The sequence below is a fragment of the Schistocerca serialis genome, chromosome 4 (assembly GCF_023864345.2).
Source record: "Schistocerca serialis cubense isolate TAMUIC-IGC-003099 chromosome 4, iqSchSeri2.2, whole genome shotgun sequence".
Classification (NCBI taxonomy): Eukaryota; Metazoa; Arthropoda; class Insecta; order Orthoptera; family Acrididae; genus Schistocerca; species Schistocerca serialis.
The window spans coordinates 354,178,263-354,201,685 of record NC_064641.1 but is presented as its reverse complement, the minus strand read 5'-3'; the positions used below and the strand labels follow the sequence as shown (position 1 = coordinate 354,201,685).

Sequence of the window (23,423 nt, the reverse complement as noted above, 5' to 3'; positions counted from 1 at the left end):
ACCACTCCCAATCAGTTCTTCCCTCTTTCGAGCGCAAGTCTGCACGGAACAAGATAACACTGCTTTCCTTTTCTCAGTTCTGTACCGAGAGCGGACCGCGTTTGAAGAGAGAATGCTACTAATTACGGAACCATTGTTGCAGTCTTCATGAGCTTTTAAGTTTTGAAACCTAAACTACCTCGACAGAAAACTTCTACATTACACAACAAACCTAATGAACAACAAATTTAATTTTGCATTAGGTTTCACAAATTTTTGTTGTTGTGACTGGTTTTGATTCCATCAAACCATCTTCAGATATACGTCTGCTACAAGAGTAACGCGCCCGGTACAGTAAGCAATATACGTGCTAAGTCAGAAAACGACTCAGTTTACTACGTTACAGTCACTGTATTATTCTACGTCGTGGCATGAATATTGCTTATAAAAATTGACGGTTTATTCTTGGAGCAGACACACTCAGATCCGAAAATGATCCGATGGGTGCTAAACTGGTCATAACATTGAAAATATATGCAACCAAAATTTTTTGTACTGCAACTGTTTGCGGATTGTCTCAAAAAAATTTCGACAATTTTACGCAGATGATGATTTTTTTCTTTATATAGTCTCAGATTTCAAAGCTTTCTTACTAATACAATATTATAAGTACCACCTTCTATTCTGCAATTCGCTGTTCACGATTGCAGCGTTTAATCGCTACACGAGGAAACTTAATCTCAATAAATTTTCACTGTCCTACGGGCAATTTCCCCCGAAGACTTTCGTCGTATAAGTGACTTACGCAGCATCACTTTTGTATCTTAAGAGCGCTAAATTTCTGACATGTGGCGCCAGCGCTTGAAATGTCTACAGCTTTCCGTTATTGTCAACGGCAAATGGCTGAAGTCAGACAAGTGTTCTTTGTGGTTTAAGACAACTCGCTTGCGTCATGTGTCTATATGGAGAAAGGGTTATATCTAATGGCAAGAGACTATTATACGCCCATATTTTCTTGTGCTGGCCCTATAATGTACTTCCTTTCTTTATCACTCGCTGGGAATGAAGTTGCTGAACCACCCACTACCGAAGTTGTACGTAAGAGGCATCAGTGTGTTTGCAAGGGTAATATTCTTAAAGACTCTCATCTTCACGTTTAGGTGTCACCTTGATTTTAAATGAAAGAAATCTAACTATAGATCGAGAGTCGATATGCATTATCTTACATCACTGCGTTTCTTACGGACTGAAGGCCATGTTAGATCCTTCAAGTTCAATAACAGACATTCCGTGTGCAGTCTGTTTAAGCTAAAGTGCTGTATCATCTCCAGCATAGAGCTACAAGTTGAATACTTCCGGGATCCGTCTAGAGGTGGAAAAAAGTTAGGCTAAAAGAGTGGGAATGCATCTAATGTGGGCGCTATGGGATTACTTTGTAGGGTAACGCAGTTTTAACCACCAATGACGAAGATCGTTGCTTCTGTCTATTTCAGAGCCGCTTGCTACTCGTTGCAATAAGAAATTATTGCCTCCTTTCCATGAAATTTTAAACCAGTGTCTTCTTGCTTAGATCACAACTTTTAAAGTCATCTGTTTCGCGAGACATGCGGGTGATCTGTTACTCTCTTCGTAGTGATTACCTTATCTAGCTTGCCCGTAACTGTCTTATCAAAGAAAGATGTATTAACGTTGCGTGATCAATAGCTACTACCCATGGGCTAACTCCCTCGTGCATTGCAGCGGGGGAAGTGAAACATGCTTTACTCCCAAATTGCTCCTCATCGATTCGCCATTTTTCCTCTTCTCAAAATTGACTAAGTGACCAAATTTAGTATTACGACTACCTAACTCCATCATTTTGTGTGTGTGTGTGTGTGTATACATCAACAAAATGTGTGATGCCTGATGGATTTTCTCAACGACACATAAATATGATCAGTAATAAACTTACAGGTTCATGTGAACAGCTGTCTGATGAATACATTGATTCGAAGTCGTTAACGGTGCTATTGGAATAGCGTTATTAACAGTAGCTCGTTGTTGTTTTTATTTTGTAAGAACTGACGTATATTTTTGAATTCACTGTCGCACCACTTCATTATTCAACAAAATAGCCGTAATCAACTTGCTCCCCCACATAACTAATTGTGACCGAGGGAGGTGGCGCACTGGTTAGTATACTAGACTCGCTTTCGGGAAAACGGTGGTTCAGACCCCCATCCGGTCATCTAGATGTAAGTTTCCCGTGGCTTACCTATATCGCCTTAAGGCAAATGCCAGGACAGTTCCTCTGTAGTGAAGAGAGCGGTCGATTTCTTTCCTCAATATGAGCTCGTGCTCCGTCTCTAGTAACCTCGTCGTCGACGTGGTGTTGGAAATTAATCTTCATTCTTCCTACCATGGGGAATGATACTTCCACTGCTGCCCAGAAAACACTATTCCAAACGAATACTCGAGTAAAATTGCTTGTCATGAGTTAACATTCGGACTACAAACAATACGTGCCATTATTTAAGGAAAAGACGTAGTGTAAAAAATACATCTACTGTATATCCACATTCCGAAAGCGACTGTGAGGGGCAGGGCGGAGGGTGTGTCATATCAGTGTTGCCAGTTTCTTCCTATTCAGTTCACGTACTGAGCGAGGAGAAATGATTGTCTGCATGTTTCTGTAAGTGCATTAACCTCATCTCATTTTCATTATAGCTACATCAGTGGCAGCGTAATGATCGCACAGTCTATTTCGGATACCAGTTGGCTAAATTAACGCAACAGGTTTTCCTGAGAACTGCTTGTCTTTCTTCCAAGACTTCCGATGTAAGTTTTCCGAGGATTTCTGTTACATTGTCGAGTGACTACACCGACCTGTTGCGAACCTAGCACCGCATCTCTGAATTCGTTCGCTTCCTGCTTTCACTCCTGCTTCATAAGGACTCCACGCACTGCAACAGTGTTCTAGAATTCGTCGCGTTAGCATGTTATATGCGATTTTCCTTACAGACTCACCACAGTCCTTCCAACGAGCCATAGTCTTCCATTAGCCTTTCCTAATACTGATTTTTTGTGAAAGTCCCTTTTTATATCGCTCCTTAGCATCACACCTAATAACTTATACTTGGTGACAAGCTGAAGATGCTTTCTACTAGTCTTGTAATCTGATGCTATACTGTTCTTTTTCGTAAAATGGAGAACAAACCGCCTTCAGTCACAAGTTGCGTTTATTTACTGCACTATACATTTCGCACAGAAGCAGACATCATACAATGTTAAACTGCAAACAACTAAAACAACCTGATGTAAATCACTAAAAAGTACCTGAAGATGAGCCTCCAGGTCTCGAAACGCATAGTGCAGTAAATAAACGCAACTTGTGACTGAAGGCGGTTTGTTCTCCATTTTACGAAAGTAAAACAGTCGCGGACTAAACACTGAAAAACAATGGATAAAATTATGTTCTTTTTTCTCTGTTTAGGTATTATCTTACATTTAACCACATTTAAAGAGAGCTGCCATTCATTACATCAAGTGAAAATGTTGTCCAAGTCTTTCTGCAATCCCTATTGGTCGTCCAAAGACGCACACTTTCCTGCACACAACTGTATCATCGCCGCACAATCTTATAGTGATGCTGATCCTACCTGTTAAATCGTTTACATACACTGCTGTGCAAAACTTAAGAGCGGAAGTAAGTTTCGCATGATGTGTCCCTGCCAAGTATCATAGCTCGATGGACCATTCACAGAAAGAACTGTTACAATATAAATAGAAGGCTACTGAAAGAAATACCTGACGAGACGAACAGGAACGACATCTTTATTTTAAGACATTAAATACTTTAAACTCGATGAACCCTTGAACTTTACAAAAGAGGGGGCATAGTGTGTGATCGCCACGGACGGCAGTGTATGCTTCTACGCCGGCCACAAGGTTGGGAAGGCGTTCTTGTGGTAGAGCGTGCCACTCCTACACCAGTGACGTCGACAACTGCTAAATCGTCGCTGTTGCAAGTCGGTGTACTGTAGTACACTTTCCACACATGCTCCATGGGATTTAAATCATGAGGAGCGGGCAGCCCAGCTTCGCCGAACACCCTCTTGTTCCCAGACCTCCTCCACTTGCCTTGTTCGATGCGGTCGCGCATTGCCAATGTGAGTACCTTAGAAGTAGATATCCTCTGAGTAGCGAAGCAATTTAAATCACTTGATAAAAGCAAGTCTTCTGCTCCACAATGTATACCAAGTAAGTTCGTTTCAGAGTATGCTGATGCATAGCTTCATACTTAACAATCATATACAATCGCTCGGTTGATGAAAGATCCGTACCAAATGACTGGAAAGTCAATATTCAAGCAAGGTAGGAGTAATCGACTAAATTACAGCCCAAATCACTAATGTCGATATGCAGCAGGATTTTGGAACATATACAGTATTGTGTTCGAACATTATGAATTATCTCGAAGAGAACGTTCTATTGACACAAAGTCAACACGGGCTTAGAAAACATCGTTCTTGTAAAATAGCTAACTCTTTACTCACACGAATTGTTGAATGGTATTGACAAGGAATTTCAAATTTATTCCGTATTTCTAGATTGCGGCTTGTAGTCAAATTGCGTGCTTATGCAATATTGTCTTAGTTATGTGACTGGATTCGTGATTTCCTATCAGAGTGACCACAGTTCGTAGTAACTGAAGGATTCATAAGATAGTATCATAGGTCCTCCGCTGTTCCTTATCTACGTAAACGATTTAGGAGACAATCTGAGAACATATGATGCTGCCGTTTATCGTCTAGTAAACTCATCAGAAGATCAAAATAAATTTCAAAACGATTTAGAAAACGTATGTGAAAGGTGTGAAAATTGGCAGTTGAACCCAAACAATGAAAAGTGTGACATCATCCACACGAGTGCTAAAAGCTTTAAACTTAGGTTACACGACAAATCAGTCTAATCTAAAGGCCATAAATTCAACCAACGACCTTGGAATTACAATTAGGAACAATTTAAATTGGAAGGAAGACGAAGCTCTAACGTCCATCAGTTGTAGAATTTTGGAACACGAGTTATGTCCGAGTATAATGACTTTTCTGGAGACTAGAAATCTATTCTGTAGGAATCAGCATGGGTTTCGAAAAAGACGGTCGTGTGAAGCCCAGCTCGCGCTATTCGTCCACGAGACTCAGAGGGCCATAGACACGGGTTCCCAGGTAGATGCCGTGTTTCTTGACTTCCGCAAGGCGTTAGACACAGTTTCCCACAGTCGTTTAATGAACAAAGTAAGAGCATATGGACTATCAGACCAATTGTGTGATTGGATTGAAGAGTTCCTCGATAACAGAACGCAGCATGTCATTCTCAATGGAGAGAAGTCTTCCGAAGTGAGAGTGATTTCGGGTGTGCCGCAGGGGAGTGTCATAGGACCTTTGCTATTCACAATATGCATAACTGACCTTGTGGATAACATAGGAAGTTCACTGAGGCTTTTTGCACATGATGCTGTGGTGTATCGAGAGGTTGTAACAATGGAAAATTGTACTGAAATGCAGGAGGACCTGCAGCGAATTGACGCATGGTGCAGGGAATGGCAATTGAATCTCAATGTAGACAAGTATAATGTGCTACGAATTCATAGAAAGAAAGATCCCTTATCATTTAGCTACAAAATAGCAGATCAGCAACTGGAAGCATTTAATTCCATAAATTATCTGGGAGTACGCATTAGGAGTGATTAAAATGGAATGATCATATAAAGTTGATCGTTGGTAAAGCATATGGCAGACTGAGATTCATTGGAAGAATCCTAAGGAAATGCAATCCGAAAACAAAGGAAGTAGGTTACAGTACACTTGTTCGCCCACTGCTTGAATACTGTTCAGCAGTGTGGGATCCGTACCAGATAGGGTTGATAGAGGAGATAGAGAAGATCCAACGGAGAGCAGCGCGCTTCGTTACAGGATCATTTAGTTATCGCGAAAGCGTTACGCAGATGATAGATAAACTTCAGTGGAAGACTCTGCAGGAGAGACGCTCAGTAGCTCGGTCAGGCTTTTGTTAAAGTTTCGAGAACCTACCTTCACAGAAGAGTCAAGCAGTATATTGCTCCCTCCTACGTATATCTCGCGAAGAGACCATGAGGATAAAATCAGAGAGATTAGGGCCCACACAGAAGCATACCGACAATCCTTCTTTCCACGAACAATACGAGACTGGAATAGAAGGGAGAACCGATAGAGGTACTCAAGGTACTCTCCGCCACACACTGTCAGGTGGCTTGCAGAGTATGGATGTAGATGTAGAAAATGTTGTGGAGAAGGCAAAACACAGACTGCGCTTTATTGGCAGACCACGTAGAAAATGTAACAGATCTCCTAGAGAAACTGTCTTCATCACGCTTGTCCGTCCTCTTTTGGAATGCTGCTGCGCGGTCTGGGATCCTTATCAGATACGAGTATATCGAGAAAGCTCAACGAAGAGCAGCAGAAATAGGGGAGAGAGTGTCATGGACATAATGCAGAATTTTGGACGGACACCATTAAAAGAAACGCGTTTTTCGTTGCGGCGGAAACTTCTCACGAAATTTTGATCACCAACTTTCTCATCCGAATGCGAAAATATTTTGTTGACGCCGGCCTACATAGGGAGAAACAATCATCATAATAACATAAGGGAAAGATATAGGTGTTCGTTTTTTCCGCGTGCTGTTCGAGAGTGGAATAATAGAGAATTATTGCAAAGGTGCTTCGATGAACCCACTGCCAGGCACTTAAGTGTGACTTGCAGAGTATCCATGTAGATGAAGATGTAAAAATGAAGTCAGGACCGAACGCAATCCTTAAAAGACGAACATGTGGAGGGGTATAGTGTCAGAAGAACGTTGGCCGGCAAGGATGCCGTGTTCAAAGATGAAGAAGTCAGCACCGTCAGACAACATTCTGCTTCCCCACATCATAGCACCTGGACCGCTAAAACGATCGTAACGTAACGCCATATGGGGAGAGATGGGAAACGTACCCAGGAAAATAATCGACAGCAGAGGTCCCATTTTGGTCCTTGGGACACGCCCAATGCTACTTTCGTTTCTGTGGAACATTCGCCGGCTAGTATAGTGTAGCAGGTTCTGTAAGTCAGTCACATATTTGCGGCCATATCCGTATGGGTATTGTGAGCAGTAGTCGATGATGTGGCATAGTGTCGAACGCCTTACGGAAAACTACGGAGACGGAAGTCTGACTGCCCATCTGCATCTATTGTTTGCAAGATGTCGTGCATGGATAAAGGAAGTTGTGTTTAACACGAATGCTTTTTTTCTGAATCCGTGCTGATTCTTTGAGGGAAGCTAGTTTTCCTCTAGGAATGCCATAACGTTCGAGCTTAGAATATGCTCTAGGACACTGCAGCAGACCGACGTTAGCGACATTGGTTTGCAATTCTGTGCATCCGATGTTTTACCCTTTTTGTAATCGGGAATAACCTGTGGTCTTTTCCAGTCACTTGGGACAATAAATCGAAGAAGTAACTACTTAAATCATAAGCAAGATGAAAAGGCAAAAGCAAACGATACGAAGCAATCGGAATCACTGAAGTTTCAATTATATACCTGTACAATGATGGACTTCAGCCGTGAGTTAAATACACGTCGCGTTGTTTTTGTAACAAACAACTCTTGAAAATGACTGGGTACCAGAAGCAACGAATAATTTAAGACCGGCTTCCTCTAGCGACAGTCTGTAATCAGGGACCTGGCAGTTATTTGGACTTAACAGCGACTGCACGGTTCCGCAGGCTAGTGCGTCGCGCCCAATCACAAGTGCACTTAGATTAACAAGGCACTGGGAACAAACGAGAGTGCCACTTTAAAATCTCTGTGGCTGAGAAGAGGTACAGCCGACACTACAGCGCTGCTAGGCTAACCTGTCTCGCCAACATTCCACAACTTCAAATCATCTGTTTTCCTGAGCACAGGGAAAATTTTCTGTGTAACAGTCGCTCTGGCTTACTTGCCTGGGCAGTGGAGGAACGTACAGAGCAACATATCATGAAATATATCACGCATTAAAAAATAATGAGACTAAATCATATTTCTGCTGACTCAATACAAAACGTAGTTATTGCAAATTAAGCTAGGATCAACATGGCCGGTACGTCGACTATGTTCTGATAATATTCACCATCTCTCACACCCACCACTGATACAGTTATTTGTTAGGACTGAACTTGTATTTCAGTCCGGAAAGTCTCATTTAGATTTTTTATGATTTTCCTAAATCGCTTATGGTAAGTGACTACTTTTACTCATCCATAGCTAATTTCTTCCTGTATACTTCGGCCAATGGAGTGCTGCATCAGCTGTAATAATCAAGCACAGAAGAGCTGCAACACGACGTTCTGAAAAATTTCCGACACGGCAGACACTGCGCTCTTGCGCCCCTCCCCCCCCCCCCCCCCCCCCCCTCACCCACTCGTCTGGCTATTCAAATCTTCTCCAAGGACATCGTGGGGCTGAAAGACTTCTAAGTGTGATGTGAGCCCTTTGGAGTAGCACTATCAAGGTTTTTGCGTCGGTATAAATGTGGAACCACTAACGACCGTTCAGAACGAAATATGAACGTGATTCGCAGAAGTAAAGGGCGTTTGTATCCTCCTGTTTCGCGCCCTCCTGTGGCATGACCATGGAAGGATGAAGCGATGATATTTGCGTACATAAAACGGCGAACCTCGAGGTCGGCAACCCCCTCGGTGGCACATGTGAAACATACTTGTAAAGAGACTTCGACCCTCATTCAGCTGAGTGGTGCTCTGCAACTGCTGTGGAACCTGCTTGCTGGCATACGGAATGTAACGGGTGTCGTAGTAGGCGCTAGAACTGCATATGAATGGGATCGACATATCTGTACAGGTACACGTTTAAAGAGCTCGATCTTCGTGTCTGGGTGGCACCGAGGTGCTGCCGAACCGGAGAGGTCGGAAAATGATCGTCTGCCGTTTTATTCCCACATGTGCCAATGTTGCATCGCCCACCCAATAATCACGCCACAGGAGGGCGCGAAACAGAACGGCTGAAAAACCATAACCAACTTTTGCTGCTTCGGATCACGTCCATATTTCGTTTATCGGTTTTGAACGGTCCTTAGCGGTTCCACTCTGTATATCAGAGTAAAAATCGTGCTACTCTCCAAAGGGCTCAGATTGCGTTCAGTGGCGTCATAGCCCCACGACTTCCTTAGAGAAGAGTTGAGCCATCAGTGGGGTGTCAGCAGTGTCGAACATGATCAAGAACGTCGCTCGTTGTTCATCGCACTGCGAACTGTCATTTTCGACCGCTAAATGTATGGGAATGAGCGCCCTTTGTGTCACCTCCTGAGACCTTTTCGTGTCGACCCTAAGGGATGGTGTGCCTGAAATATTTCTCTTGGCCACACAAAAGAAAACGGCATGCTTTCAACTCTGGGCGCAGACGCGACAGATGGGGTGAAATGTAGATAAGAAGGGGTGTGACGACCTTCTCATTGTGTGACATATATACGGTGGCGTCGGGAGGAATTTGAATGAAATTTGGTGCCAATGTGACGTCATTAACCTTCTTTACACCTCACCGGAACTTCTGAGGTCTGGCCTTTTTTTCGCTTGTCGACGCTTAAGTGTTCGAACTGCAGCCGAGCTCGAGAGTGTCGTCGCAGGGCGCCACGCTTTTTCTCCATTGTAGAGGAAGGACTTACAACATCAAGTATCAAATTTCTGCGTCTCTAATTGAGACAATTAGGGGGTTTCAAAAAAGTGACGCTTTAATTGTGATGTGTAATGTAGAAGATACTACAAATGGTTACCAGCACAATTCATCTACTTCATACTCCGCAAGCCACCTAATGGTGTGTGGCGGAGGGTACTTTCGGTACCACTATCTGATCCCTCCAACCCTGTTCCACTCGCGAATAGTGCGTGGGAAGAATGATTGTCTGTAAGCCTCTGTATTGGCTCTAATTTCTCGAATTTTCTCGTCGTGGTCAATACGCAAGATGTATGTGTGTGTGTGTGGGGAGGGGGGGGGGGGGGGGGAAGTAATATGTTGTCCGACTACTCCAGAAAAGTGCTAGTGCTATCCCGAAATTTCAATTGTAAATCTCTTCGTGATGCACAACGCCTCTCTTGTAACATCCGTCTGCCAGTGGAGTTTGTTTAGCATCTCCGTAACGCTCTCTCGCCAGCTAAACGGTCCCGTGACGAAACGCGCCGCTCTTCGTTGGATCTTCTCTATCTCCTCTATCAATCCTGTGTCCCATGTTGTACGATACTGTGATTGCTGTAGCTCCACAATTGGCATAGTGCGCCTTAATGCCGTGCTTTCCGTGGTAACGTCAGCAATCGGAAAAATCGGAGTATGATATCTTTTGATTTAATAAATTGCAGCAACTGCCTTCAGATACTGAAGGAGTTCAAGCGTGAGATACAAGGGCCAGCCAAATGAAAACGACAAAGACGGAAAGAACGTTAGTATCTCGTTTATTACTTAAAACTACACTCCGCAACTGTTAATACATTTATCCCACTATGTGACAAGACGGCCAGAGCCGTCATAGAAAAAAGTTTACGGTTGCCTACTGTACTACGGTTGTACCCAGGACTGCACCTCTTCGTCCAAAGCAAATCGAGACCTTGGGCGGACCCACATGTGGCCAAGGTTGTTTCTAGTACGCGCAGAAGTTTCGCTGGCCCTCACACATTCTCCATACAGTTCTATGTCTCCTCATGCGATTTTCTTATTTTTATAGCTCTAAAGAAAGACATTTGTGGCTTTTGATTTGCTTCGGACGAAGAGGTACAATTACCGTTCCGTAGACAACCACGAACATTTTTCCATGAAGGCATTGACCGTCTTGTCTCACAGTGGGTAAATCTATTAATTGTTGTGGCGATTGCTTTTTAAATAATAAACAATTTATTCACGTTTTTTCATCTGTTTTCATTTGACTGCCCCTTATATACGTGGGAATCGCAACGAGTATTCGAACTCGCAGAAAATATTTACACACGCAAGGCTCGCGAGTGAAAAAAGCTATTGACCGCTCACGAAACATGCTTGTTGTTGTTGTGGTCTTCAGTCCTGTGCAAGCTTCTTCATCTCCCAGTACCTACTGCAACCTACATCCTTCTGAATTTGTTTAGTGTATTCATCTCTTGGTCTCCCTCTGCGATTTTTACCCTCCACGCTGCCCTCCAATACTAAATTGGTGATCCCTTGATGCCTCAGAACATGTCCTACCAACCGATCCCTTCTTCTAGTTAAGTTGTGCCACAAACTTCTCTTCTCCCCAATCCTATTCAATACCTCCTCATTAGTTATATGATCTACCCATCTAATCTTCAGCATTCTTCTGTAGCACCACATTTCGAAAGCTTCTATTCTCTTCCTGTCCAAACTAGTCATCGTCCATGTTTCACTTCCGTACAGGGCTACGCTCCATACAAATACTTTCAGAAACGACTTCCTAACACTTAAATCTATATTCGATGTTAACAAAATTCTCTTCTTCAGAAACGCTTTCCTTGCCATTGCCAGTCTTCATTTGATATCCTCTCTACTTCGACCATCATCAGTTATTTTGCTCCCCAAATAGCAAAACTCCTTTACTACTTTAAGTGTCTCATTTCCTAATCTAATTCCCTCAGCATCACCCGACTTAATTCGACTACATTCCATTATCCTCGTTTTGCTTTTGTTGATGTTCATCTTATTCAATACCTCCTCATTAGTTATATGATCTACCCATCTAATCTTCAGCATTCTTCTGTAGCACCACATTTCGAAAGCTTCTATTCTCTTCCTGTCCAAACTAGTTATCGTCCATGTTTCACTTCCATACAGGGCTACCCTCCTTTCATGACATTGTCCATTCCGTTCAACTGCTCTTCCAAGTCTTTTGCTGTCTGTGACAGAATTACAATGTCATCGGCGAACCTCAAAGTTTTTATTTCTTCTCCATGGATTTTAATACCTACTCCGAATTTTTGTTTTGTTTCCTTTACTGCTTGCTCAATATACAGATTGAACAACATCGACGATAGGCTACAACCTTGTCTCACTCCCTTCCCAACCACTCCGTCCCTTTCGTGCCCCTCGACTCTTATAATTCCCATCTGGTTTCTGTGCATTGTAAATAGCCTTTCGCTCCCTGTATTTTACCCCTGCCACCTTTAGAATTTGAAAGAGAGTATTCCAGTCAACATTGTCAAAAGCTTTCTCTAAGTCTACAAATGCTAGAAACTTAGGTTTGCCTTTCCTTAATCTAGCTTCTAAGATAAGTCGTAGGGTCAGTATTGCCTCACGTGTTCCAATATTTATACGGAATTCAAACTGATCTTCCCCAAGGTCAGCTTCTACCAGTTTTTCCATTCGTCTGTAGAGAATACGCGTTAGTATTTTGCATCCGTGACTTATTAAACTGATTGTTCGGTAATTTTCACATCTGTCAACACCTGCTTTCTTTGGGATCGGAATTATTATATTCTTCTTGAAGTCTGAGGGTATTTCGCGTGTCTCATACATCTTGCTCACCAGATGGTTGAATTTTGTCAGGACTGGCTCTCCCATGGCCGTCAGTAGTTCTAATGGAATGTTGTCTACTTCCGGGGCCTTGTTTCGGCTCAGGTCTTTCAGTGCTCTGTCAAAGTCTTCCCGCAGTATCGTATCTCCCATTTCATCTTCATCTACATCCTCTTCCATTTCCATAATATTGTCCTCAAGTACATCGCCCTTGTATAGGCACTCTATATACTCCCTCCACCTTTCTGCTTTCCCTTCTTTGCTTAGAACTGGGTTTCCATCTGAGTTCTTGATATTCATACAAGTGGTTTTCTTTTCTCCAAAGGTCTCTTTAATTTTCCTGTAGGCAGTATCTATCTTACCCCTAGTGAGATAACCCTCTACATCCTTACATTTGTCCTCTAGCCATCCCTGCTTAGCCATTTTGCACTTCCTGTCGACCTCGTTTTTGCCTGCTTCATTTACTGCATTTTTATATTTTCTCCTTTCATCAATTAAATTCAGTATTTCTTCTGTTACCCAAGGATTTCTACTAGCCCTCGTCTTTTTGCCTACTAGGTCCTCTGCTGCCTTCACTACTCCATCTCTCAAAGCTACCCATTCTTCTTCTACGGTATTTCTTTTCCCCAATCCTGTCAATTGTTTCCTTATGCTCTCCCTGAAACTCTGTACAACCTCTGGTTCTTTCAGTTTATCCAAGTCCCATCTCCTTAAATTCCCACCTTCTTGCAGTTTCTTCAGTTTTAATCTACAGTTCATAACCAATAGATTTTGATCAGAGTCCGCATCTGTCACTGGAAATGTCTTACAATTTAAAACCTGGTTCCTAAATCTCTGTCTTACCATAATGTAATCTGTCTGAAACCTGTCAGTATCTCCAGGCTTCTTCCATGTATACAACCTTCTTTTATGATTCTTGAGCCAAGTGTTAGCTATGATTAAGTTGTTCTCTGTGCAAAATTCTATCAGGCGGCTTCCTCTTTCATTTCTTAGCCCCAATCCATATTCACCTACTATGTTTCCTTCTCTCCCTTTTCCTACTACCGAATTCCAGTCACCCATGACTATTAAATTTTCGTCTCCCTTCACTATCTGAACAATTTCTTTTATTTCATCATACATTTCTTCAATTTCTTCGTTATCTGCAGAGCTAGTTGGCATATAAACTTGTACTACTGTAGTAGGCGTGGGCTTCGTGTCTATCTTGGCCACAATAATGCGTTCATTATGCTGATTGTAGTAGCTTACTCGCACTCCTAGTTTTTTATTCATTATTAAACCTACTCCTGCATTACCCCTATTTGATTTTGTATTTATAACCCTGTATTCACCTGGCCAAAAGTCTTGTTCCTCCTGCCACCGAACTTCATTAATTCCCACTATATCTAAATTTTAACCTATCCATCTCCCTTTTTAAATTTTCTAACCTACCTGCCCGATTAAGGGATCTGACATTCCACGCTCCGATCCCTAGAACGCTAGTTTTCTTTCTCCTGATTACGACGTCCTTTTGAGTAGTCCCCGCCCGGAGATCCGAATGGGGGATTATTTTACCTCCGGAATATTTTACCCAAGAGGACGCCATCATCATTTAATCATACAGTAAAGCTGCATGCCCTCGGGAAAAATTACGGCCGTAGTTTCCCCTTGCCTTCAGCCGTTCGCAGTACCAGCACAGCAAGGCTGTTATGGTTAGTGTTACAAGGCCAGATCAGTCAATCATCTAGACTGTTGTCCCTGCAACTACTGAAAAGGCTGCTGCCCCTCTTCAGGAACCACACGTTTGTCTGACCTCTCAACAGATACCCCTCCGTTGTGGTTGCACCTACGGTACGGCTATCTGTATCGCTGAGGCACGCAAGCCTCCCCACCAAAGGCAAGGTCCATGGTTCTTGGGGGGGGGGGGGGGGGGGGAACATGCTTAAGTGACACCATATGTGACGGCTGCTTTGTTACTCAAAATCGTGTCAACATTACGAACCAAGTTCATATGTAAATGGAGTATTGTGGCAGCACGTTTTACCTCGTGGGAATCTATGGTCTTATCTCTGTTTCTTTTACAGATTATTATGCCGTCTGATAAGATACCTTGCGTAAATACTGTGAGAGCACGCGTTTGTGCTGCGGAACAGAGGTTTCGTTTGAGATCTGCGTCGCATGTAGATAAGTCGTGCACACGGTTTATTACGCACAGTCCGCTACTTGTTCCATGTAAGAGTAAAAGATTCAGAAGTTTCATAAAATACCACCTACATCTGCATCCATACTCTACGGTCAGTAGCAATAGCCAAATCATCCAACATTAGTTGGAGGCGACTTTAGCCTACCCAGTACACACTGGGACGTATATGGATTCATTGCAGGGAGTAGAGACATACAATAGTGCAAAGTACTTTTGAACAAGTTTTCTGAAAACTGTCTTGAGCAGCTGTTTTAGCAGACTACAGGCAACGGAAAATCTTAGACCTTGCCATTACAAATAGGACGGACCTTGCCAACAGAACCCAGTATGTTGTCCTCGATGGCGAGTGTGCATGGGAGACAAGTGTATCATCAGGAGTGCCCCACCATTTAGAGAATCGTCATTAGAAACTGACTGCAGAACTATTCGACTGCGTCCAACATACAAAGCGCATCAGGACCACGAAGATAAGATACGAGAAATAACGGCTCATAGTGTGGCATACAAATAATCGCTTTTCCCTCGCTCTATTTGCGAATGGAGCAGGAAAGGAAATGACTAGTAGTGGTACGGAGTACCCTCCGCCAAGCGCCATAACGTGGATTTCGGAGTATCTATGTCGATGTAGATGTAAATGCAGATATTTTGAAAACCACTGTGAAGTGAATGCAGAGGGTACAGGGCATTTTCCCGTTTCATTCACATATGGGGCGTGGGGACAACAATTCATTATGGTTCAAATGGCTCTGAGCACTATGGGACTTAACTTCTGAGGTCATCAGCCCCGTAGACTTAGAACTACTTAAACCTAACTAACCTAAGGACATCACACACATCCATGCCCGAGGCAGGATTCGAACCTGCGACCGCAGCAGCAGCGCGGTTCCTGACTGAAGCGCCTAAACCGCTCGGCCACAGCGGCCAGCTCATCAATTGATTAAATGTCTCTGTGTGTGGTGTAAGTAATCTAATCTCGTCCTCACGATCCGAACATGAGTAAACAGGGAGTTGTAGCATATTCCTAGAGTTTTCATTCAAAGCCGGTTCCTGAAACTTTCTAAGTAGACTTCTCGGGATTGTTTATGTCTATCTTAAAAAGACTGCCAGTTCAGTTCTTTCAAGATCCCTGTGACAATCTCCTGGTTAGTTTGAAATGGCATGGCCCACTTCCTTCCACGTCCTTCCTTAATCCGATGGGACCGATGACCTCGTTGTTTCGTCCGCTTCTCCAAATCAGCCAACCAATGAGGCCCCCTCTCACAAGGGGAGGTCACGACGTTTGGAACGCGGATTTACTGTAAACTTCGTACAGTCGTAGTACTCCATGAGGACAAAAAATGTGTAAGCAGTAGCGCGTACTTCTCAAGCTTTACTGAGAAAATCGCAAGATAATTTCGGTCGTCAAATATATATCTGTGCGTGGCCATTTCTATCATGAAGCTGCTACAACCGAGTGGTGCCGGCACGGCAGCTCAGCGTGTTCGGCCAGAGCGTTAGCTATCCTCTCTAATATTAAAAGTGAGCGAACGGATCAACGAACAAACTGAACACCCGTTCAGTTTGTTCGATGATCCGTGCGCTCAGTTTTATTATTAGAAAGGGTAGCTACCGCTCTGACCGACACGCAATTTTTTCCATTTTGTTCGATATAGTTCGTTACGTTTGGTCTATGCAGGCGTCACAAGACATCCGTTCAAGCTGATCGTTGATTCTTTTTACGCAGTTTTTTTTTATTATTACAGAGGGCAAGCAGTCCTCTGACCGAACACGATGAGATACCGTGCCGGCTATCACGCTGAGCTACCGTGCCGTCACCACTCAGCTGTAGCCGCTTCATGGTAAAATTGGCCACGCACAGATATATATATTTGACGACCGAAATTATCGTGCGATTTTCTCAATAACGCTTGAGAAGGACGCACTGCTGCTTACACATTTTGTTGTCCTCATGGAGTACTACGAGCGTAAGAGGTTTACAGTAAATCCGCGTTCCAAACGTCGTGGCCTCCCCTTGTCAGACAAGCATGCGACATCTCCGTGTCCTTGACAGTGTTCACTCAACTTGTGCCGCTGTTCGTGCTCGTCATATGCCCCAGCATGCCTGGTAACAACACTAAAGCCGAACAACGCTAATTCCCTCTGGTGGCCGCCCTATCAGTCAAGACAATTGCAGTTTTGCTCATTTACACACCCGCCGATAATGTGTGCTTGTACGGAGTTACATTGACGTCCGACCATGTCTTATAGGTGCTTCACTTTTTTCCCCCTAAGGTTCCTGACAACTGTATAGCACCAATGTTATTAAACAATAACTATGCATGGACCAAGAGACGCATTCAGTTATTTGAAATGCACTGACTCGCGTCACATCCACATTCCAAATCTGTTTTATCGGAGCGTGCCCTGATACGAAAGTTCTTGGCAGATTAAAATTGTGTGCCGGACCGAGACTCTACAGAGTTTATTTATTTATTTATTTTGTTCGGTATTGTTCGTTTCGTTTGGTCTGGACGGACGTCACATGTTATCCGTTCAAGCTGATCACTGATTCGTTTACTCAGGTTTTTATTACGGAGGACAATCGGCCCTCTGACCGAACACGCTGAGCTACCGTGCCGGCTCAGAGTGATCTCCCCGAACACAACTGACAGCCCCTCCTCATAGCTTTACTTCCGCCAGTGCCCCATCTCCTACCTTCCAGACTTCGCGGAAGCTCTTCTGCGGTAGAGCACTTGCCTGCAAAAGGCAAAGGTCCCGAGTCACTCTCGATCTGGCAAACATTTTTAAATTGTCAGGAAGTTTCAAATCTGGTTTAGCCATCACGGCTTGTTCTTGGTAGTCGGTCCCGCACGAAAGGAGGCGAGGTTACTCCATTTTAAGACAGATTATGGCACAATTGTGTTATTATTATGGATTACTTTGCGAACTCTATAACTAAGACAGGCGAGCACCAACCAAGACATAACTAAAGCACTAAATTGCTACGGGAGGAAATTTTTAATTTACTCTCGAAATAAATTTATGTACTCCACAGCTGATGGAGAGCACCAGGTCCACTACTACGTTAGTAAATTAAGGAGGAAATAAGGCCGAAATTTACTCCTAAACAGTAGTACGAGTAATGTTAGAGAGTAAGGTGTGTTCTTTGTTTCTGCTTGTTAAATACCGAATTCTATGGATTACCTGGACTACGAAGAATGTATGGAAATGGAGGAAGAGGTAGACATCCCAAGAATGAGGGTTTTAACGGAGAGAAGAGACCCATTTGCGATATATAGTGGCAATGATTTCAAAGAGCGGTGTGGGGTTCGTAAAGGAATTTGCTGAGTCGCTGCTTGGTAAGCTGGAATCGTTACTGTAGCCTTCTTTGTGGACTGCGAATCTTTCGCAGAGGCACTTATCAAATCGTAGCAGAGTATCTGATTAACGCCCGTCGTGGTACTGCTGGAAGAGCTTTCAAAAGTGTGATAAACTGTTTAATTGCCTTAAAGCCACTGTACCTGTCCATAGCACGGAACCAAGAAAACATATCAGGGAACAAAAGGGAATTCTATCCAGCTGGTGGTTTCTCGAATGTCATGGGGGCCAGAAATTGTGTACATATACCGATACTTTGTCCTTCTGGAGCACAAGCAGAACTATACAGAAATCGCAAGAATTTCTTTTCTGTCAGTACACAAATCGTCTGTTATGCCAATATCAATGTTTCGAAAGTGGTAAGCCTTTGGCCGCGTTCCATGCATGATGCACGCATTTGGGACAATAGTAGAATTGCTGCAGAATTTGAAAATAGACAATATGGTGGGTTGCTTGTTGGAGTTAGCGGATTTGCTCTCTCCAGACATCTTAGTACTCCCATGTTTCGACCTCACAAAGGAGCCGAAGTGCATTACGACGGAGTCCAATTGCTAGCAGACATGCAATAAACGTTCATTTGGTGTTTGAAAAAAAAAAAGTTTGCAAATTCTCACTAAAACACAAACAAAACAAGTGTCGATATGTTACCGCGGCTGCAGCTGTTGCAGACAGCTTCGGAATAGAAGTCGGAGGTGTGTGTGTGTTCAAATGTGTGTGAATTCCTAGGAGACCAAGCTGCTGAGGTCATCGGTCCCTGGACTTAAACGCTACTTAAACTAACTTATGCTGAGAACAACACACACGCCCATGCTCGAGGGAGGACTCGAACCTCCGGCGGGAGCGGCCGCACAGTCCGTGACATGGCGCCTCAAACCAGGCGGCCACTCCGCGCGGCTTGGAGATATGTTTCACTCTGATGCTGTGGAGATGAATGACTTCGATCAGTATGCAATTCAGTCAAAAGTAGATGCTGCAGGCCAAGCTATGGTCTATTAGACTCAATTATTTTAATTAAAATTGTACCTAATTTGCTAGTAAAATAACAAGTTAGTGCAAAGATTTTAACTTCTTAAATAATAAATAAGACTCTGGATCGTTATTACTGTAGTAAAATGTGACCAATCTTATATTTATGTCTCTCTGTCTCTTTTTTTCTTTTGCAATTAGCAGATTAACATTTTCATTTTACTTCTTACTTCAGCACACGTAGTTACACAGTGAAGATGTTTTGATTAGAATTTGATGATTAGAAAAATTAAATGTTCTGATACCGATATAATAAACATGTATATGATGTCATACGAAGAACAGTAATATATTAACCACTGGATAAAATATCAAGTAAATAAAATGTTGCACAAGCACAAAAATATTCATAAACCTAAATTTCTCTAGCATATTGGCTGAAGTGCCAGAACCTGAAGTTCGCTCCATTTCGTTCTTGAACTTAATCACAACTTCCATTTTAAGGTTATGCTCTTCTTCCGTGATTTCTCTTTGTCTGTTAATTAACAACATTTTTGCTTTATATAATTCTCGTATTAAATGCATTTTAATGAATGAAACTCGTCTGCTTTTTCCAACAACTCTCTGTTCTTCACTGCAACCGCATACTGTCTGTCTTTTTTTCATGTGCGCATCTTCTGATAAGGTCCCATCAGAGAATGCAAGCCAAGGCTCGTGACTATGGTATAAAGTTCCACTCTCAGCAGTTTCATTGCGGTCTTCAGATTAGTTATCATCATCGATGTTGCCTGAAAATACCACATTATCTTCATTTGTGTCATTGTCGCTACCTCCAGTTATTTCCTCCACAACTTGTGGGATCATATCGACAACCATTTGGCTTATATCGTCTATCTTCGTCTCAGCTCCTCCACTGCCGGTTTGGAACTCTTCTCGGTGACATTTTCTTTTCTTTCGCTTTTATGTCCTTTCAATTTACTTTAAGATGCTCCTGTGATCTTTGTGTAAGAGCTTTTGCATTCTATTCGACGTGTATCTACCCCCAACAATCTTTTTCTTCGTTTTTGTATGTTTACATCGTAATTATGCACTTTTTCATTATTTCAGCAAACCGCTCTTTTTCACTTTTGGTATGTGTTTTCAACGTTTCTTAACACTTAAATTGTCCTTGGCCGCCTCCAAGTTGCTGTTAGCTCGTATCTTAACTTGCAAGTGGCGCTTAAATTACCATCTGTAACCGCCAGTAATGGACGGTGGTAGCTGTATATTACGCTAACACGATATTAATGTCAAAAAGTGATGCAATAATGTCTACCGACAATATTTTCCGAGAGGAAACGAAATACACATGCCAACAGTATGCTGAAATGGCTTGCTTCTTTAGTAAAAAGGTTTTACAAACTCAGTTACAATAAAGAATTAAACAGAAATTGGATTCTCCAACAGTTGCCAAAATAGTATAGGCCTACTACTACGGAAGTAAGTTACTAAAGTAGTCCACACTAAAGACGTAAGAGTTACTACAAGAGTAATGTATAATAATTTGGTGTTCGTCACCCTAAAGCTATGACTTTAGTTACAAAAGAAGAAAAGAATATTCACTATAACAGTGGGCTTGGCCATAAACGGTTTACATCTACGTCTACACTCCCCCTGCCAGCTCAGGTTTCTTTAAAGTCAGCACCGCTGTACTTGTTTTAATGTTATACAGTGCCTAAGATGGCATACTGTCGTATTTAAAATACACTATTAGACACATTGCCTGGGGGTCAATATTTCTGCTAAAAGCCTACTGCTTTGTTTTATCACTGAGTATACCATCTTGACTCTCATGATTGTGTAAATGTAACAATACAAAACAAAAGTCTAATGGCGGTACTGACTTTGAAGAAATATATTATGACTGTGGCCCTACATTATGCAAAAACCATCTCAAGTTTTAAGGTAAGGAATATTTCTTATGCCACCATCTTCTCTCCCTTCTCTGTTCCATACTAGATTCTCAATATTTTTGTATGTTTCATATCTTCTTTTTCTATGTGTCACATCTTTCAGTTATTTGATATACGCTAAACAAATGAATCAAATAAGTCGTGGGCAAATACTGATTTTATTAGAAGAAAGAAGGTTGCCTCTCGTGGCATTTCTCTGCCAGTTGTGTCTATTAGGAAAGCTCTATGTTCCTCCGTTGGTTCCAAATCAGTGGTACTGTGGCTGTTTTCGTACAATAAGAAGCCAAAGGAGAGTATGGTTAGGGGCAGGTTGCAGATCTGAAGCAGTCAGTGAGACTGTACGAAAACTGTAGCTCCCAAACAGAAAGGGTCTATGTGCATGTTATGTGGGCTCGCTGATTACATATCTTTAGGCCTTAACTGCGATACCGTTAGGTTCGCAAATGAAGCTAGCTGTTATAGTACAAAGAGCTGCGGGAATAATCCTGTCGTGTTGAAATATTAGCCTGGTCTCTGACAGATTGTCAAAATGACTGAACGTTTCCCGGAATCGGTAAAAATATCATGTCGGGATGACTTAATTTGCTCTTTTGTAGTTTTTGTTCTCCACGCAACTGTGCTGTGGAGACTTGGAGTTCGGTTCTTTGTACAGTTTGGCAAAATCCTAAAAATGCAACCCTTTCCGGAGCTCAGTTGCTTTCAGCCTGATCTCAACATGTGACAAGTCCGACAACGGGGTTGCTACGGAATATTTAAAAGTACAAAGATCCAATGCGCCAAATTTGCGAGCAAAATCACTAGAAAAAATCTTTTTACAGTGTTTTCATTATGTACCCTTCAAAATACAACGTTAGATGCGTTAACAGTTTTCTGTTGACACTTTGGGGTTTTTAACAACACATCATGTAATGGGATCGACAACGGGACGACTCTGTATCTCACGCTATAAAACTAAAACAAACAAATAAAGTGCAGATTGCACCTTAGTCACTTGTGAGACGCACAGTGGAGTCTCATTGGCACGTAGTGATCCTGATGGTAATTCGACATAGCTTTCGATATTTAACTCTCCTTAGCATGGTGTTTACAATGCAGATAATAATTTAGTACGTTGCTCTTCACTAGCGTGATTTCTCATTTTAGGTAATTTTGGTACTTAGCATTTTTGTGCATACAAGTATCCAATTGGGATATCGTGTATAGGACTGCCGGCCAGAGTGGCCGAGCGGTTCTAGGCGGTACAGTCTGGAACCGCGCGACCGCTACGGTCGCAGGTTTGAATCCTGCCTCGGGCATGGATGTGTGCGATGTCCTTAGGTTAGTTAGGTTTAAGTAGTTTCAAGTTCTAGAGGATTGATGACCTCAGAAGTTAAGTCCCATAGTGCTCAGAGCCATTTTGTATAGGACTACCGGTTGCGGCATTCCCGATATGGTCAAGGGAAAACTCTCGAGAAATTTTGGTTGACTGCACTCAGCACAGCGACTGGAGGAGCAAATTTTCGAACTTTTATTTCTGCCTGATTGGCAGTGATTCATCTGAATGATTTATCACTGCTGAAAACACTTCTTTATGCTGATAACCTGATATTGATATTTTAGAAAATATTATGATCTTAAAAGTGTAATAATAGCGAAATGGGTGTGGAATATAACACGCAAGAAGGAGTAGCCAATGACTGATCACTGTAATATAAGACACTGATGTAATATAAAAATGTCATGTCATAAAAAATATAATAATTTTTACCTTAAATGTCACACCTCCTATTTGAACCGAGGACAAAGCACGAAAGATTCGGGTTTAACATTCTGTCGACGAATAAGATGTCGGAGACAGAACACAAGTTTGGATTTGGGAAGGGTGCGGAAGGAAGTCAGCCTTGTCCTTTGCAGAGGAACCAACCCAGCACTTGCCTTAACTGCTTTCGGGAAATCACGGAACGCCTGTAGCAGTATGGCCTGAAGGAAATTTCAACCTCCGCCAGCCTCCTATCCAAAGCATTGAGCCACCTAACTTCATATTTTATGACCATGATAATTATGCACAAATCGAAGCTCTCAAGTACATCAGCGTATGTGGATTAGTCAATAGACAGATAAAAACTACAAATCGAAAATAAACCCATACAGAATTTATTTTATGCTCTGTCGACATCGATGTTCAGAAGTGAGTCGTTGGTTTTAAGCAGACGAATTACATAAAGTACGGAAATTAAAGTTTCAAAAGGCAGCAAGGAACATAAAAGAAAAGAAGTGCCAGTACATCTACACACAATATCAGATATCAGACTGGTAGCGCACAAGAAAAGTAGAAATAAAATAGAAGAAATATGGAATTAATAACTGTAAAGATTATATCCAAATAATAGAGATAAACATAAGATAGAAAGAAATTTTTAAAAAATAGAATGAAAAAGGAGAAGAGCTTTTCAAAGACGAAGGCAAAGGT

At 42.3% G+C, this 23,423-nt stretch overlaps 1 protein-coding gene across 5 annotated transcripts in view; it reads left to right on the top strand.

Annotated features, from left to right (window-relative positions):
• The window catches only part of LOC126474141 (axotactin), a 557,260-nt gene that overhangs the window by 243 nt on the left and 533,594 nt on the right, over positions 1-23,423 (top strand). The window lies entirely within an intron of this gene.